Raw genomic sequence first — 14,043 nt, 5'->3', positions numbered from 1 at the left:
TTCATCACAAAGCTCTTGTAGCTTGGTGGAAGCGATTGGAGGATTCTGTCAATGACCGCATCATCCAGGAGATTAACTCCCAGCTGAGTCAAGCGGTTATGTAACCCAAACATAGTGAGTATGTGCTCACTGACAGAACTATTTTCCTCCATCTTACAGCTGTAGAATTTATCGGAGACTTCATATCTCTCGACCCGGGCATGAGCTTGGAAAACGATTTTCAGCTCTTCGAACATCTCATATGCTCCATGTCTTTCAAAACGCTTTTGGAGCCCCGGCTCTAGGCTGTAAAGCATGCCGCACTGAACGAGGGAGTAGTCATCGACACGTGTCTGCCAAGCGTTCATAACGTCTTGGTTCTGTGGGACGGGTGGATCACCTAGCGGTGCTTGTAGGACATAATCTTTCTTGGCAGCTATGAGGATGATCCTCAGGTTCCGGACCCAGTCCGTATAGTTGCTGCCATTGTCTTTCAGCTTGGTTTTCTCTAGGAACGCGTTGAAGTTGAGGACTACGTTGGCCATTTGATCTACAAGACATATTGTAAAGATTTTAGACTAAGTTCATGATAATAAAGTTCATCTAATCAAATTATTCAATGAACTCCCACTTAGATAGACATCCCTCTGCTAGTCATCTAAGTATAACATGATCCGAGTCAACTAGGCCGTGTCCGATCATCACGTGAGACGGACTAGTCAACGTCGGTGAACATCTTCATGTTGATCGTATCTTCTATACGACTCATGCTCGACCTTTCGGTCTTCTGTGTTCCGAGGCCATGTCTATACACATGCTAGGCTCGTCAAGTCAACCTAAGTGTTTGCATGTGTAAATCTGTCTTACACCCGTTGTATGTGAACATTTTGAATCAAACACCCGATCATCACGTGGTGCATTGAAACAACAAACTGTCGCAATGGTGCACAGTTAGGGGGAACACTTTCTTGAAATTATTATGAGGGATCATCTTATTTACTACCGTCGTTCTAAGTAAACAAGATGCAAAAACATGATAAACATCACATGCAATCAAATAATGATAGTGACATGATATGGCCAATATCACATAGCTCCTTTGATTTCCATCTTGGAGCTCCATGATCATCTTGTCACCGGCATGACACCATGATCTCCATCATCATGATCTCCATCATCGTGTCTCCATGAAGTTGCTCGCCAACTATTACTTCTACTACTATGGCTAACGCGTTTAGCAATAAAGTAAAGTAATTTACATGGCGTTTCTCAATGACACACAGGTCATACAAAATAAAGACAACTCCTATGGCTCCTGCCGGTTGTCATACTCATCGACATGCAAGTCGTGATTCCTATTACAATAGCATGAACAACTCATACATCACATATATATCATTCATCATTCATCACAACTTTGGCCATATCATATCACAAAGCACTTGCTGCAAAAACAAGTTAGACGTCCTCTAATTGTAGTTGCAAGTTTTACGTGGCTGAAGTAGGGTTCTAGCAAGAACGTTTTCTTACCTACGTGAAAGCCACAACGTGATTTGTCAACTTCTATTTACCCTTCATAAGGACCCTTTTCATCGAATCCGCTCCAACTAAAGTAGGAGAGACAGACACCCGCCAGCCACCTTATGCAACTAGTGCATGTTAGTCGGTGGAACCGGTCTCACGTAAGCATACGTGTAAGGTTGGTCCGGGCCGCTTCATCCCACAATACCGTTGAAGCAAGATAAGACTAGTAGCGGCAAGAAAGTTGACAACATCTACGCCCACAACAATTTGTGTTCTACTCGCGCAAGAAGAACTACGCATAGACCTAGCTCATGATGCCACTGTTGGGGAACGTTGCAGAAAACAAAAATTTTCCTACGGTTTCACCAAGATCCATCTATGAGTTCATCTAGCAACGAGTGATTGGATTGCATCTACATACCTTTGTAGATCACGCGCGGAAGCGTTCAAAGAACGGGGATGAGGAAGTCGTACACGACGTGATCCAAATCACCGAAGATCCTAGCGCCGAACGGATGGCACCTCCGTGTTCAACACACGTACAGTCAGCGCAACGTCTCCTTCTTCTTGATCCAGCAAGAGGGAAGGAGAGGTTGAGGAAGATGGCTCCAGCAGCAGCACGACAGCGTGGTGGAGATGGAGCTGCAGTACTCCGTCAGGGCTTCGCCAAGCGCTATGGAGGAGGATGAGGTGTTGGAGAGGGAGAAGGAGGCAACCAAAGGCGTGTATGAAAAGCCCTCCCTCCCCCACTATATATAGGAGGGCCAAAGGGGGGCGCCGGCCCTAGGAGATCCAATCTCCTAGGGGGGGGGGCGGCGGCCAAGGGAGGTTTCCCTCCCCCCCAAGGCACCTAGGAGGTGCCTTCCCCTCCTAGGACTCTTCCCCTTGAAACCCTAGGCGCATGGGCCTCTTGGGGCTGGTGCCCTTGGCCCATGTAGGCCAAGGCGCACCCCCTACAGCCCATGTGGCCCCCCGGGACAGGTGGCCCCACCCGGTGGACCCCCGGGACCCTTCCGATGGTCCCGGTACAATACCCGATGACCCCGAAACTTGTCCCGATGGCCGAAACAGGACTTCCCATATATAAATCTTTACCTCCGGACCATTCTAGAACTCCTCGTGACGTCTGGGATCTCATCCGGGACTCCGAACAACATTCGGGTTACTGCATATACATATCCCTACAACCCTAGCGTCACCGAACCTTAAGTGTGTAGACCCTACGGGTTCAGGAGACATGCAGACATGACTGAGACGACTCTCCGGTCAATAACCAACAGCGGGATCTGGATACCCATGTTGGATCCCACATGCTCCACGATGATCTCATCGGATGAACCACGATGTCGAGGATTCAAGCAACCCCGTATGCAATTCCCTTTGTCAATCGATATGTTACTTGCCCGAGATTCGATCATCGGTATCCCCATACCTCGTTCAATCTCATTACCGGCAAGTCACTTTACTCGTACCGTAATGCATGATCCCGTGACCAGACACTTGGTCACTTTGAGCTCATTATGATGATGCATTACCGAGTGGGCCCGGTGATACCTCTCCGTCACACGGAGTGACAAATCGCAGTCTTGATCCGTGTCAACCCAACAGACACTTTCGGAGATACCCGTAGTATACCTTTATAGTCACCCAGTTACGTTGTGACGTCTGGCACACCCAAAGCACTCCTACGGTATCCGGGAGTTACACGATCTCATGGTCTAAGGAAAAGATACTTGACATTGGAAAACTCTAGCAAACGAACTATACGATCTTATGCTATGTTTAGGATTGGGTCTTGTCCATCACATCATTCTCCTAATGATGTGATCCCGTTATCAATACATCCAATGTCCATAGTCAGGAAACCGTGACTATCAGTTGATCAACGAGCTAGTCAACTAGAGGCTTACTAGGGACATGTTGGTGTCTATTATTCACACATGTATTACGATTTCCGGATAACACAATTATAGCATGAATAAAGACAATTATCATGAACAAGGAAATATAATAATAATGCTTTTATTATTGCCTCTAGGGCATATTTCCAACAAGAATACCCCAAAATAGTTGGGTATACCTCCTATTTCAGATCCGGAAGCAAAAGTGATTGTTTCTAGAAACGGGTCCTTTCTCGAGGAAAAGTTTCTCTCGAAAGAATTGAGTGGGAGGATGGTGGAGACTTGATGAGGTTATTGAACCATCACTTCAACAAGTGTGTAGCAGGGCACAGGAAGTTGTTCCTGTGGCACCTACACCAATTGAAGTGGAAGCTTATGATAGTGATCATGAAACTTCGGATCAAGTCACTACCAAACCTCATAGGTCGACAAGGATGTGTACTACTTCAGAGTGGTACGTAATCCTGTCTTGGAAGTCATGTTGCTAGACAACAATGAACCTACGAGCTATGGAGAAGCGATGGTGGGCCCGGATTCTGACGAATGGCTCGAGGCCATAAAATCCGAGAGAGGATCCATGTATAAAACAAAGTATAGACTTTGAAAGAACTACTTGATGGTCGTAAGGCTGTTAGGTGCAGATGGATTTTGAAAGGAAGACAGACAATGATGGTAAGTGTCACCATTAAGAAAGCTCGACTTGTCGTTAAGATGTTTCCCGGCAAGTTCAAGGAGTTGACTACGATGAGACTTTCTCATTCGTAACAATGCTAAGAGTCTGTTGGAATTATGTTAGCAGTTACTGCATTATTTATGAAATCTTGTATATAGGATGTCAAAATATTGTTTCCTCGACGTTTTTCTTGAGGAAAGGTTGTATGTGATACATCCAGAAGGTTTTGTCAATCCTGAAAGATGCTAACAAGTATGCAAAGCTCCAGCAACCCTTCTAAGGACTGGAGTAAGCATCTCGGAGTTGGAATGTACGCTTTGATGAGATGATCAAAGATTTTGGGTTTATACAAAGTTTATGAGAAACTTGTATTTCCAAAGAAGTGAGTGGGAGCACTATAGAATTTCTGATGAGTATATGTTGTTGATCAGAAATGATGTAGAGTTTCTGGAAAGCACATTGGGTTATTTGAAAAGTGTTTTTCAATGGAAAACCTGGATTAAGCTACTTGAACATTGAGCATCAAGATCTATAAGGATAGATCAAAATCGCTTAATAGTACTTTCAAACGAACACATACCATGACAAAATTTTGAAGGAGTTCAAAAATAGATCGGCAAAGAAGGAGTTCTTGGCTGTATTATAAGGTATGAGTATTGAGTAAAACTCAAGACCTGACCACGACAGAATAGAGAGAAAGGACGAAGGTCGTCCCCTATGCTTTAGACGTAGGCTCTAAAGTATGCTATGTTGTGTACCGTAGCTGAAGTGTGCCAAGCCATGAGTCAGTCAAGGGGTACAAGTGTGATCTAGGAACGGATCACAGAATAACGGTCAAGGTTATCCTTAGTAACTAGTGGACTAAGGAATTTTCTCGATTATGGAGGTGGTAAAAGAGTTCGTCGTAAAGGGTTATGCCGATGCAATCTTTGACACTAATCTGGATCATTCTGAGTAGTAAACCGGATTCGTATAGTAGAACAGTTATTTGGAATAGCTCCAAATAGAGCATGGTAGCTGCATCTACAAGATGACATAGAGATTTGTAAAGCACACACGGAACTGAAAGGTTCAGACCCGTTGACTATAACATCTCTCACAAGCATAACATGATCAAACCCAGAACTCATTGAGTGTTAATCACATGGTAATGTGAACTAGATTATTGACTCTAGTAAACTCCTTGGGTGTTAGTCACATGGGGATGTGACCTTGAGTGTTAATCACATAGCGATGTGAACTTGATTATTGACTCTAGTGCAAGTGGGAGACTGTTGGAAATATGCCCTAGAGGCAATAATAAATTAGTTATTATTATATTTCCTTGTTCATGATAATCGTTTATTATCCATGCTAGAATTGTATTGATAGGAAACTCAGATACATGTGTGGATACATAGACAACACCATGTCCCTAGTAAGCCTCTAGTTGACTAGCTCGTTGATCAATAGATGGTTACGGTTTCCTGACCATGGACATTGGATGTCGTTGATGACGGGATCACATCATTAGGAGAATGATGTGATGGACAAGACCCAATCCTAAGCCTAGCACAAGATCGTGTAGTTCATATGCTAAACCTTTTCTAATGTCAAGTATCATTTCCTTAGACCATGAGATTGTGCAACTCCCGGATACCGTAGGAATGCTTTGGGTGTACCAAACGTCACAATGTAACTGGGTGGCTATAAAGGTGCACTACGGGTATCTCCGAAAGTGTCTGTTGGGTTGGCACGAATCTAGACTGGGATTTGTCACTCCATGTAATGGAGAGGTATCTCTGGGCCCACTCGGTAGGACATCATCATAATGTGCACAATGTGACCAAGGAGTTGATCACAGGATGATGTGTTACGGAACGAGTAAAGATACTTGCTGGTAACGAGATTGAACGAGGTACCGACGATCGAATCTCGGGCAAGTATCGTATCGATGGACAAAGGGAATTGAGTACGGGATTAATTGAATCCTCAACATCGTGGTTCATCCAATGAGATCATCATGGAGCATGTGGGAGCCAACATGGGTATCCAGATCCCGCTGTTGGTTATTGGCCGGAGAATTGTCTCGGTCATGTCTACATGTCTCCCGAACCCGTAGGGTCTACACATTTAAGGTTCAATGACGCTAGAGTTGTAGAGATATTAGTATGCGGTTAACCGAAAGTTGTTTGGAGTCCCAGATGAGATGCCAGACGTCACGAGGAGTTCCGGAATGGTCTGGAGGTAAAGATTTATATATAGGAAGTCCAGTTTTGGCCACCGGGAGAGTTTCAGGAGTCATCGGTATTGTACCGGGACCACCAGAAGGGTCCCGGGGGTCCACCGGGTGGGGCCACCTATCCCAGAGGGCCCCATGGGCTGTAGGGGCGTGGGAACCAGCCCCTGGTGGGCTGGTGCGCCCCCTTGGGCCTCCCATGCGCCTAGGGTTGGAAACCCTAAGGGGTGGGGGCGCCTCCACTTGGCTTGGAGGCCAAGCCACCCCTAGGGCTGTCACCCCCCTTCCTAGATGGGATCTACAAGGGGTCGGCGCCCCCCTAGGCCCCTATATATAGTGGAGGGGAGGGAGGGCAGCCACACCTGAAGCCCTGGCGCCTCCCTCCCTCCCGTGACACCTCTTCCTCCCCGCTTGTGCTTGGCGAAGCCCTGCCGGGATCCCACTACTTCCACCACCACACCGTCGTGCTGCTGGATCTCCATCAACTTCTCCTCTTCCCTTGCTGGATCAAGAAGGAGGAGACGTCTCTCCGTTCCGTACGTGTGTTGAACGCGGAGGTGCCGTTCGTTCGGCACTAGGATCATCGGTGATTTGGATCACGACGAGTACGACTCCATCAACCCCGTTCTCTTGAACACTTCCGCTTAGCGATCTTCAAGGGTATGAAGATGCACTCCCTCTCTCTGGTTGCTAGTATCTCCTCGATTGATCTTGGTGACACGTAGGAAAATTTTGAATTATTGCTACGTTCCCCAACACTGAAAGGGTGGCCCGTTTTGTTGCCTCCTATCATGCCATTCGACGTCCCGCAGCGCATAATGATCTTCAGAAGGATCTCATTGAGGAATGGTGGGCATGGAATGGATGACAAAGAGCATCATGATTTGTACGTTCGTTATTGTATTGTTAAACTATTTGTTGTGTTTAATTGCACTATTTGTTGTATTGAACGATAAACTATTTGTTTGAGTTATAATAAACGAAATTGAACTATTTATTTTTGTTTGTTTTGATCTTTTTGCTTCTGTTTTCGAATGCATATGTTGTTTGTGTGAGAGTCGCGCGCGCTACTGGAGCGGCGCGCGCGCTACTGGAGCGGCGCGCGCGCGCTGCATTTTAGCGCGGCTGCTGGAGCCAGCGCTGCGTGCCGCGCCAAACCAGGCGATGCGCGCGCGGCAAATCTGGTTTTTGCGCGTGGCGCGTCCGGCGCCTGTTGGAGATGCTCTTAGAGGAGAAAAAATAATGTCATCCTAGATTCTCCTTTATTTCAAAACTTCAAAATATTTTATAGCTCAAATCGCCGTTCCGATCAAAAAAGCATTTTCGGATAAAAAATTCATCATGACCAGACCTACAAAGTTATCACGGTGTTTGTACATAAGTTAACGAGTCTACGGTGCGCATATTACCGTACTATTTACACGAAAGTTATCAGGAAGGGGGGGGGGGGTATGTGTTCAAAACAACTTCTTCCCTTTCCTCTCACCCCAGGGTCAAAGTTACCATGTTGTTTGTGCGTGAGTTATCACAAATACAGTGTGTAAAGTATCATGTTATTTACACGTATTTATCAAGTGTATGTTCTTAAACAACCCCCCATTCGGGTCAAAGTTACCTTGGTGTTTAGACGTGAGTTATCAGCTTTGTTTTGCGTATGTTACCATGTTATTTATACCAAATCTATTGGAGGATGGATTCGATAACTTTTTCTCCCGGGTCAAAGTTATCACACTGTTTATGCATAATTTATCAGGTTTATGGCATGTAAATTATCATGTTATTCACTCAGAAGCAATCGAGGGTGTATTGTACAACATTTAGCTCGATAACTACAAAAATAACAATGTAGATAGCTATAGTACATCTAGCCTGATAACTATAAAAATAACCATGTTGATAACTATAGTACATCTAGCCTGATAATTACATAATAACCATGTTGATAACTATAATACATCTAGGCCGATAACTATATAGTAACCACGTTGGTAACTATAGTACATCTAGCCCGATAACTACATAATAACCGTGTTGGTAACTATAACACATAGTAAGCATGTTGTGAGATGATGCATCTTGTCTATTCTTCAAAAGTTTGGTGCAGGAGAGGATAGACGTTGGAGATTCCCGGGTCCAAAAATTACCGTTGTATTTACCATTGCAGTCCCTCAAACAAAGATACGGTGTGATCTGCATAATATAGAAATGTATTTATCTAGCATAAACTGAACTTGAGGTGAACACATATAAGATAAATAAGTCGAACAATTGTATATAAGTGAAATTGTCATAGTTCAGATAAACTCAACTGAATTTTCGCCATAGCTCAGATAAACTGAACTTGAGCCGAAATAGAGCACTTGGATCTATGGCCATGGCTCGTAGCAAATGTGCAGAGCCGAATTGACTCGTGCAACCGCTTCATGTCTAAACAGGAGCACACCTGTGCAGAGGCCCGAGCTGCTTGCGGCACGGAGGAGGCCTGAGCTCGGACGCGCAGCTGTGTTTGAACGCTCAGATTGGATCGGCTCGACCGCATCGGGCGGCAGCTCCCTTCACGTGGCTCCCTTGGGCGTATATTACTCTGTTATTACACACAGATGTTACCGGGATATGTTTTCAACATTCCCCGCTGGGTGATAATTTCTATATAAATATGATGGTAGCTTATGTACCACATATATGATAACTTACTTAGCGTGGTCTGATAACTTCTGATCCGATTTTTTTTCCGTTAAAACCTATCAACATGGAATTTAGTTTTGAAACTCTCGTCGTGACGAATTTTTTACGTGAAAACAATTTTTAATCGGACCGAGGATTTGCGCTACAAAACATTTTGAAGTTTGAATTTAAAAAAAATCTTTGATGACATCATCAGTTTTGTTGTTATATGCGTGCATATTTAAAAATCAGCTCACATCACACGCATGCATGCAAATTGCTGCCGCTCCCATCGCATGGCGTGATATGTGGGAGTCAATGCGGCAGTTTTGATCGGGACGTGGGGATTACCCTTGAGCGTACGATCTGAAATGGACGGCATCTAAGGTGTTTGGATCTGTTGCAGAATTACAAACCACAGGAATTTAACTTTCTTGATTAAATAAAATGTTCTTACAATCATTCTCTAAAACGCCACACAGGGCAAAGCACTACTTACAAGAACACCATCAGACTGCCCCTCAAAAAAGAAAAAGAAAAAAAGAACACCATCAGACTGATTAATCTCGCCCTGCTTTATAGACAAATCACCGACCACAATAAACCCAACACACACAATACAACAGCACCACACATACACACACAGAGACAGACAAGGCATGATTCAGGATACAATGGTGGTAATGTACCGCTAAAGCACCCCATACAACTCGAAGCCACGAAGATACCCCTGCTGCCACCAGCAACGACCAGGCTTCGCCCGGCCTTGCCCTCTGGCTGCAACGAGGGAAGAGGAGGAAGAGGAGGGGAGTCGCCACGGCATTGGCTTGGTTATACTCCCCGTTGCACACATGGCAATGCAGGGATAAGGTTCTCGTTCCACCATCAGACCTATTATTCAATCCAAATTTGAAATCTCATGCACCGTCGCATTCGCTTGCGGATTAATCTTTAACAGAGTAAAACGTTGGAAACCATCAGTGATACTCAATGCTTCTCTTCAGAACAACGAGAAAAGATCTGCTAAGCATTTCATTTGCAAGGAAGAAGACAAAGAAGACCAATCATTTTCCAGACTAATAGGATTGTGTAGGGTGATACCGACGTAAAGCCCGACCAGTCATGCACGAAGCACCGCTTGTTCCACACTCGAGAGAAAAACAATCCAAGAAGAGAATAGAGTTCCTGGCCACAACGGCCACGCTCAAAGAGCCACAACTCGCCACAAATCCGGAGGAGGAGGCTTCCGCACCATATTGTTCCTCAAAGAATATTGCCAGGCTGGAACCCAACCGCCACACCCTTACCTTTGGAATTAAACACAATAAGAGTCGCGTAAGGTGCGGGCGCTCGCCTATGCCACATCGACAAAGATGCATTGTGTGTGTTGGCCAATTGGAGAACGAGTTGGACTGGGGCCGACCTTCTGTTTCTAGCAAATGAAATGAAACGAGGGGAGTTTTGCCTTTGGGCCTCGTCCTTCCTTCGTTCAAAAGAAAGAAAAGGGGAGATGAACCTCGAGCCGCACACGCCTTTCTTTCCTGAGCACGCAACCTCTCCTCCCCTCTCCAGAAAAATACTATCCTTCGACCTGGATCGGCTCACGCGACCGTCGGGCCATGTCGCCACCGACGCCGACGCCTGCCAACGGCGGCAGGCTGGATCTGGACGGCGTGCTCGTAGCACTGCTCACCATCTGCGTGATCTGGGCCGACGAGTTCATCTCCTCCTACCTCTGCGAGAAGCTCATGTCCGAGACCCCGCACTCTGTCCTCGCTGTCGACCACCTCGTCGACCCACCCCCGCCCCACCTCGCCGACCGCATCTCCTTCCACTGCCTCAACATCATGAACAACACCCGCCTGGAGGGCCTCATCAAGACGTCCGATCTGGTGCGCCCCTCCCCACCTCCCCTCCCTTCCCCGCTAACTCCTGTCCTCTAAGCGGATTGGTCTGCAAAATTTTGTTATTGTCTCCTTTAGTGTTCTTGAGCTTGCTTCATTTAATTAGGTTGGGTGAAGGTGTTGGTAGTACAAGGAAAGAAGTACGGCATCAGGCTGCAGAAATATCTTTAAGAAATTTGGCAAGTAAGTTTGTTTTATTGCATATTTGTACTAATCTCTCCAGTTTCGTTTTCGCAGATATAAGATAATATGTTATGTAATCAAGAGATTCATTTTAAATTTGGATTGTTCACATGTTTACTCAAAGCATATATGCTCTACTGTGTGGAGTTGATTTTTCCCTTTTTAGCACCATCTATCTTGGAATTAGATAGGATACTGTGAGAATATAATGATGACTATTTCTTGATGGGTACTTGCTGCATGATTTTTCCACTGCATGTCCAAGTTTACATGTGAAAGGATCTTGCTGGATTCCACTCTACTGGTTCATCTGAATTACTGAATACAGATGCAGCTCTCCTATATCTTCACTAATTTCCTCTGTAGGTTCCTGTTTAGGGAGAAAAGAAAATCCTGTTATCCTCGTCCAGAGATAGACCATTTGGCACCAATGAATCAGCTGTTGAGTACAAATAATGTGGGAAGTTCTTCTTTGGCAATCACGATGTGTTCGTACATATGTTTGAAAGGATCATGTTGATAGTGTTGCTACTTGCTACCAATGCTTTTGTTGAGGTAACAACTGTCAATTAAATACAACTTGATTTCGGTGTCGATGTAGTTTGAGTTTAATTTTACATAGGGAAGTGAGAAGCTAATGTTCTGCCGGTCTACAGAAAGTTGTCCTTGTTGATCTGCTTTCATTTGGGAAGATCATCCTTTCTATGATTTGTGATGTCTTCCCATATTGTATTCTACTGCTTCATTCATTAAGTTTGTACTCGGATGTCTCTGTATCGTCAGGATTTAGCTGATGATGAATAGTAGTACAACGCATATCTGTTCAGTTAATTTGCAGTCCTGAACTGCTGATTGATTCTTAAATCTGTTCATGAGGGATGACATTTGGTGCATTAAAAACGCAGTATGTTGCCATTTGAGTAGTATTCAATTTGTTGTGCTTGTACTAAGCTGTGGCTATGTCCTATGTGCCTTCCATGTCACAGCTTACTGCTTGCGCAGAAGCACAGGTTGCTTTAGCCAAGCACCAATGAATAGAGATGAAATAGGTTGCTTTAGCCAAGCACCAATGAACTTCACTGACTCAAGTAGATACAGTCCAATACCATTATTTCGTTTGTGTTATCCGTATATTTTAAGAAGTGAACTGGTTTACTAAAGTTCAATCTGTGCACTTGTTTGTACTTGGTAGAATTACTACTTTCTATCATGAGCTCACAAGGAGGCCTGATTTTTGTGGGTGATCGAATAGCACCAACTAAAATCCTTAGGAAGTACAAGTATGCTATGAAGATCTATTGCCAGTTATGCGTATCTGAATTTTTAGTTCTATTTTCTGTAATATTAATATTACAAGCAAGAATAGTTATAGGCTATCAAGAATCTGAACTTTATCTCATTTATTGAATACAGATGCCGATCTCCTCCATTTGTGTCTGTTGTTTCGATTTAGTATTCTACTGCCTCATTCATTAATTTATGCCCGAATGTCTCTGTATCTTCAGGATTTAGCTGGTGATGAATACACCGTATATCTGTTCAGTTAATTTGCAGCCCTGTAAAACTACTGATTGATTCAATGCATGAGATGAGATTTGGTGTTAAGACAGATTCGATGCATGGATTTGTTGTTCTTGCAGGAGGCTGCAGATCTGTTGTGTTTGCTGCTGGGTCCTGGTTGCCCTGGAGTGTTAAATTCAGAACGTAAGTGAATGATCACTGTACCGCAGCCACCCGGCTTGGCACAAGATAGGTAAGCAGTTATCCGATTCATTTTGAATAACTGTTTGTTACATCTACGGAAAGGAGTTACAAGGATATTAGAACTGGTGTCATGTACTAAGCCATTTTTGCTTTAGCCAAGAATAAATGAACTTTTCTCACTAAAGTGGATTTAGTCCAAGGCCAATATTTCCGTAGTTTACACTACCCGTTAACAACTGAACTGATTTACTGAAGTTGAGTATCCATATTTGGTTGCGGAATTGCTGATTTCTTATTCTTGCTGTTTTTAGGAAAAGTGGTTTGGTGTACAAGGAGACTACAACTTTTTTGTTAAGGACTGCTGGGGCCAAGTCTGGTGGATCTGTTTAATTTTTGCAGCAGGGCAGTTCCGTGCTCCTTTTATTGCCCAAATGCAGTACATAGGGCAGGAGGGGCAGGGCGGAGGTTCGACCTCCTGCACCTTCCATCCCAGGCCTATCTTTGTCATTCTCGGCGGCCGGCCGAGCTCTGCGCTCCGGTGAGTCTGATCCAACCTAGACTCAATTTTATGTGGTCTGGAATTTTATCATTAAGAAGGTTCAATTAGGAAGAACAAAAAATGAGTCATTGAGTTTGCTACTGTGCTCATTCATTAGGCAAAGTTATATTCCCTCCATTTCTAAATATAAGTCTTTTTAGAGATTTCCCAGGGACTACATACAGATGTATATAGACATATTTTAGAATATAGATGCACTCATTTTGCTCCGTATGCAGTTCATATTGGAATCTCTACAAGGACTTATATTTAGGAATGGAGGGAATATGTAGGTGCTTATATAGAAAATTTACTTACTCTCATTCAGTAGTGTGGCCATCTTGGAAGAAAATGTTGTTGTAACAGTGCGCAGAAGGAGAGCAATTTCACGGAGGTAGGCAGCCGTAGATTAATCATTTCTTTTGCGATAATACTACTAGGATAATTGTTTTCTTGTCTACTTGACCTGATATAAATTAGCTGCCAAATCAAGCGCATACAAGGTTTTAAAGCTAAACATACTATATATTCAGTAGCCGCCGCCAAGATGGGCCAGCTTAGTGTTTTCTTTGCATATATTTTCCTGTTGTTTCCAGTAGCAAGTTTGACCCCTTACTTCCTGCTCTTGTGTAGTGTACTGAATTTTCTGTTGTTGTTGCAGGAACAACCAAAACATGCTTGAGATCTCAGTAAAAAAGGATTTTTTTACTGTGTTTACTCTAAAAATTGTTCTGGCCTTTTCACTGGGGATGCAG

General features: G+C 44.1%; 1 long non-coding RNA gene across 2 annotated transcripts; it reads left to right on the top strand.

Moving 5' to 3' along the window:
* Window positions 1–10,979: 10,979 nt before the first annotated feature.
* On the top strand, window positions 10,980–14,025 carry LOC123153249 (uncharacterized). 2 transcript variants are annotated; one of them, XR_006476417.1, is made up of 4 exons: window positions 10,980–11,601; window positions 12,687–12,799; window positions 13,062–13,288; window positions 13,950–14,025. It is a non-coding gene; the product is annotated as an uncharacterized lncRNA (long non-coding RNA). The 2 variants fall into 2 exon arrangements; XR_006476416.1 differs by lacking the exon at window positions 13,950–14,025 and having other exon boundaries at window positions 13,062–13,346.
* Window positions 14,026–14,043: the final 18 nt, after the last annotated feature.

This window comes from Triticum aestivum, chromosome 7A (assembly GCF_018294505.1).
Source record: "Triticum aestivum cultivar Chinese Spring chromosome 7A, IWGSC CS RefSeq v2.1, whole genome shotgun sequence".
NCBI lineage: Eukaryota > Viridiplantae > Streptophyta > Magnoliopsida > Poales > Poaceae > Triticum > Triticum aestivum.
Note: the sequence above shows the minus strand (reverse complement) of the source record. Positions and strands in the feature narration are given on the sequence as shown.